Consider the following 5,744-nt stretch of genomic DNA (forward strand, 5'->3'; position numbering starts at 1 on the left):
GTTTTAAAATCTCTTGTAGTGTATTTAATGGGTTATAGGTAGACGGAGTCAGTAATTTATTAGGTATACTACGGGATCATGTTATACCTTATGGAGGGGTAAGGTGTGACATGTTTAGTGGTACCAGAGCAATGGTTTTAAAGTAAATTTTGAACTGTGAATTTGAAATATTTTATCGATACATACAACTGCTCAAATATTTGATACATATAGTACAATTGCAACATAAATATGAATTAATGAAGAGAAATCTCCTTGTGTAGGTTATCCCAGAAAATAAGATTTTATGAATAGAAATGGAAGAAGGGAATAAACCAGTAGAATAATCAGATACGGTTGAGGCACAAGGGGAGGCCTCAGCTCTTCGGAGTGTCAAAGGCTCGACTATACCAATTCCACCGGTACAAATCACCGCACAAGTGGCATAGCAAATGGCCACCTTCTTCCAACAAATGGCTGATAGTTTGTCAGCCCAAGCTCAAGCCCAAGCACAAACTCAACCCCCACAAGAGCTACATGAAAAAGGAAAAAGTGCGGAACGGACTGGCCAAAGTTCTAATAGTAATTTGGGAAAAAGGAAGAACAGTGGAAAGCCTAGTGGTTATGGATCTGACAGAGGCGGATCTTCAGGGCAAAAGCAGTTGAGAACCCGTCGGCAAAGAATCAGAAGTTCCTACCCTATCCGTGTCTGTGAGGTATGTGGCAAGTTACACGGGGGTATGTGTCGTAAGGCCACTAGAGCCTGCTACAATTGTGGTGAACATGGACACTTTGTTAGAGATTGTACTAGAGCACCTCGATCTGCTCTCTGGAGTTCACAGACAGTCAGTTATGGCCAAGCTAGAAATAGAATTGGTACTCCTCACAATCCAAGCACAGCGAATCCACCCAATCATAGCAGCACATCAGTCAGAGCGTTCACTATGTGCCAGAGATAAATAGCAGAAACTTCAGATGTAGCTGCTGGTAAGTTTCTAATTTTTAGAGGAAACAATTAGTATTATTTGACCCTAGCACTACTTATTTGCATGTTAGTGCTAGAATTATATGTTCTGCTATTATTTCTTTACATGAGAATAAATTTTGATGCATTAGTAACTATTCCTTTAGGATATAAACTACGATAATAAGTGTGATTGACATTAGTTTTGAAAGAGTTTGTCAGCGAAAAGTAATTATTAGTATACAATAAATTATAAGTTAATTAGTGAGCTTATTTAATATAAGGCAAGAGGACCTAAAAGTAAGTTACAGTAATATAATTGCTCTAGATGAGGGCAAAGATGTTACTGCTAGTAATTGTCAATGGATACGGTAATTAGAATAAGTTTTGCATATTAGTGAATTTGAAAAGAATAAAATGTAAGAAAGTTTGATCTATTGGAATGTATCGTAGTGACTATGCAATGTTCTTAATGTTTGTACTGTAAGCTGCAAATTACAGTACTGACTTGAGATTATTGTGCAGAGCTACGTACTACCCGATAGTGCACTGAGATGAGGATTATTGCAAACGACATCTGTTTTGGTAAAATTCTGCTGGGACAGAATTTTATTATTGGAAGGGAGTTTGAAAATCCTAACCTGGGATTTAAAACTCTGAAGTTAGAATATCGAAAGCTTATAGTTCAGTACAAAAGAAGCAATGACTACACATCAGTGCAAAATAAGCTATAAAATATCGATACATAAAAGAGTTGTGGAAGTAAAAATTAGAATAGTTGGTGCAAATGTAATAAAGAAACGTTATGAATATTAGTTAAAGTGTTGACTAGAATGGTCAAAGGACCAAATCAAAGTAATATTAAAGTATAGCGGATTTATTAGGGATGATAAGATGTGCTAAATCATGACTCGATAGTCAAGTTAAGGAAGAAGATAAGATTGAGGAATAAAATAATGAAAGTTAAGTTGTGGAATGAAAAAAAAAGGAAACAAATAGAACAGTAAGAAATGAGAAAAACACTAGATGAGGAATTGTCACCAGGGCAAACAACCTACTTAAGACGCGTAACGATATCTTGAACTATTTTATCAAGAAAGAAATAAGTTAAACAAAAGCAAACAAGATAGTGCAAAATGGCACATTGGCCTTGGTCATAAATGGAGATGGTAAGATAATGGTTATGGACCTATGGCCAATAAAGAGATAAGCAGTTCATATATGACCAACAAGGTCATTTAAAAAAAAAAAAGACTACAAAGGAAAATAATTGCTAAAATAATAGCAAGACAAGACTAAAATATTCCAAACTAAACTGAAGGTTGCATCAAATAATCAAGAGATTTGATAAGAAAAGAGTAAAACTAAGTTCTCACCCATAGGATCGATCATACAAGGTCCTAGAAAAAGTGGATCCACTAGCACATAGATTTGCTTACCTCTAAAATTGAAATGAATTTAATTCTAACTTATGATAGAAGCTCATAAGAAACTTGGCACACGAGGTGAGCAATCGATGGGTAAATAATATTGGTTAAAGTGCTGTGGAACTATCATTCGGGCCAGGAGGCTACTTAGGAATGAGAGGAGGACATGAGGAGACAGCACCCACAGCTGTTCAGAGACTGATACCAGGTAAAATTTCGATAAGAAATTTATTTTAAGGGGGGGGGGGGGGAGAATTATAACACTCCTATTTGTATAGCCTGGTATATTTTACTGTTTCGGTGATCGATATCGGTCTGGAAAATTAAGGGGATTAGAATCACATCTAAGACAACTAGATAAGCCCTGAACGCAAATAATTAGTAATTGCCAAATAGTTAAGTATAAAGAAGAAAAACAAAGTATAAAAAGTTAAATGAGCCGTGAGTCACAGCGATGGGTGACCTTCCCGGGAAATGACTGCGAGGTCAATCGTAAACCAAATTCTAAACCAGAAAATGTGACACTGCGGTCCTTAGGACTTGATAAGTGCATAATTTATTAATTTTACTCCCATCATATTTAGTGTTTCTAAAGTATTTTTTTTGTTTAATTCAGTTGGTTAAGTATAGTTATTTACTAGGCACATGTTTAGAGAGTTGTTGAAATAACTGTGTTAAATGTAGAAATTTGACTCTTGCTATATTTTTCAGGGTTTTGGTGAATTTTCAGAGCAATATAGTGTGGAAGGAAGCTTAAAAAGGTCGAAGGATTGAGAAACATTATTGATACAAAGTACACGGGCTGTGTAAGCATAACTAGAGACCCATGTAACATTCTGCCAGAAGGAATCCAGAGAACCGAGGAAGAAACAAAGTACACGGGCCGTGTAAATTGACCCGTGTAAATCCTGGAGACCCATGAAACTTTCTGTGCCCATGTGAAACATGCCCATTCAGCTCTAGTAAGTTACACGGCCCTGGGCCGTGTAGTGATACATGGGCCGTGTATCCATCGACAGTCAGATTCCTGATTTTGCTCCAATTACAGTTTTTGATAGAGACTCTAAAAAACCTAGCCCTAGACCATTTATTATAAATAGAAGAGATAGCAGCCGCACCAAATAGATTGAGACGCCTCCAAAAGCATTCAACAGCCTCTCCATTCATTTTTAGAATTCTTCTTTATTTTCCTTTTATTTTTTTGTAAGCCATGAGTGGCTAAATTTTAATTCATTTCAAGGGATTCAAGTTCTTTTGCTTGATTTGTGAGATCAGGTTCTTAATTTAATTTATGTCTTTTTGAATATCTATTGTTTTCTTATTTCTTTGTCTTTGTTCTATTGAATGATTTGCTAAAAGGCCTATTAGTTGATTATTTGATGAGATCAATTGCTAGTTCATCTTCATAATTCGTAATTGTTGTGTAAGATTGAACATAAGTAGCAATTAGGTTTTATTGATTATGATCCCAGTTTTCGATAATAACCTAAGGAAACAATAGGGTGTATTAAATGATTTATGCTTCATAAATTGTTGTTCAGCTTAACTACTTCCTTTTCTTAAAGCAGTTATTAATTTGATGAGGATTGCTTAATACCAACTCAGTTAATAATTGGAGTCAATGTAACACCCATATGTTCAGTAGTGCGTTCTACTGGTCCGGTGACTAGTGTCTATCTGAACAGCTAGAATGCCTAGAACTACACTTAAATATTGATGAGGAGACATAAAATAATGAAATACAAGAAAAGAAAATACAAGAAAAACAAAGGAAAAATAATAGCAATGAAATGTTACCAAGTTAAGCGAGCCGAGAACCCTAGCGATAGGTGACTGCACCGGGAAATTGCGGCGTGGACCGTTGACTAGCCTTGGACCGCGGAGAACCCTGGAAAATATTTTTAAGACTTAAATAAACATCTATTGAAGCATAAATATCGTGAGAAATATCAAAGAAAAATTAATTAATTAGTACAAAGAAAAGTGAGAAATTGAGAAAACGACAAAACTCGGTGTTGCCGAAAAATCAGGAATGCAACCCGAACAGGGTTATTGTGGTCATTTGACCCCCTGAGTTGTCTTTTGACCTAAATGTCCATTAAAAATACATGATATTACACTTGGAAAATATCATGAAAAATTAAATTAGTAGTACCTAATGTAAATAGCAAAAATGGGGAGTTAAATGCGGGAAAATGAAACTTTTGAATAAACTAACATTAAACAACACTTAGTGCTCCACTCACCCGCCAAAGTGGACCACTTAATCTTCATCTTGGACCAACAGATGGTCATCTTCCTCACTTCTCAAAATTTCAGCCAAAAACTTTCTTGAGAGAAACTCCATTGCCGCATGGTTTTGGAGCTCCATGCAAGTGTGATCCAAGCTTCCTTCATTGCACTTCCCTTCACTAAAAGTTGTCCATACACCTTGGGCAGTAGATAGGTAACAAGAAGATCAAGTTTTGGAGAGGTTTTGAAGAGTTTCCAAAGAGGTAAGTATGTGTTTTTTATTATTGCTTCATTAAAGTTTGTGAAGATGTTATGGGTACTTGAATTGTGGAAAGAATTTTAGAGTTTGATGTTCTAAGGGAGATGTTTATTTTTGGAAGCCATGGAAACTCCTTAAGGGCAGTTTATTCTTGTATGTAAATGGTAGATTAAAGTGTTGATGAAGTGTTTGTATGTGTAGGAATAAATTTGGTGATGTATATTAGATGTATGTGAATGTACACTTGATTTTGGAAGCTTGGAAATTAATCCAAGGAGAGGTATGAATCGGTAGCCTGAATTGTGGACCAAAAATATGTTGCTTTATGGTTTGATTTATGAAATATTATGGTTGAATTATGGTTCTTGTTGTGGCAGCTTGTACATGTGCATAAGGGTTTGAGTTTGGACATGTGAATGAGTTTGGTTATGTAGTTAAATTATTGTAATTTAGACTTGATAAATTTTGTACTATAAGAAACATATTGAGTGCAGTTATAAGCTGCCAAAATGACCAACAATGTGAAGTAAAATGTGTTTAAGTTATGGTACAAACCAGAATTGGCATGAATGTGTAGTTTGGTAAGTGTTAAATGTATCCTTTAATGAGTAATGAACAAAATGCAATAGGGCAGTTTATGTTTTGGGCCTAGAACCTTAAGTGTGTGGCTCCAATTGGTATGAGACCAATTGGAGGTGAAACTAGGCACAAAAAGTGCCAACTTTCATGAAGGAAGCTTACCAAAATTCTGCTTGTAAGGTAACTTGAAAAATGACCAAATCCGGATTAGTGCATTTAAGGCCTGAAAATTGACCATTTGGGCAGCAGTTAGTGTTTTGGCCATAACTCACTCAAAACAGGTCCAATTGACCTGAAATTTTTA

Source organism: Hevea brasiliensis, chromosome 9 (genome assembly GCF_030052815.1).
Source record: "Hevea brasiliensis isolate MT/VB/25A 57/8 chromosome 9, ASM3005281v1, whole genome shotgun sequence".
NCBI classification, from domain to species: Eukaryota; Viridiplantae; Streptophyta; class Magnoliopsida; order Malpighiales; family Euphorbiaceae; genus Hevea; species Hevea brasiliensis.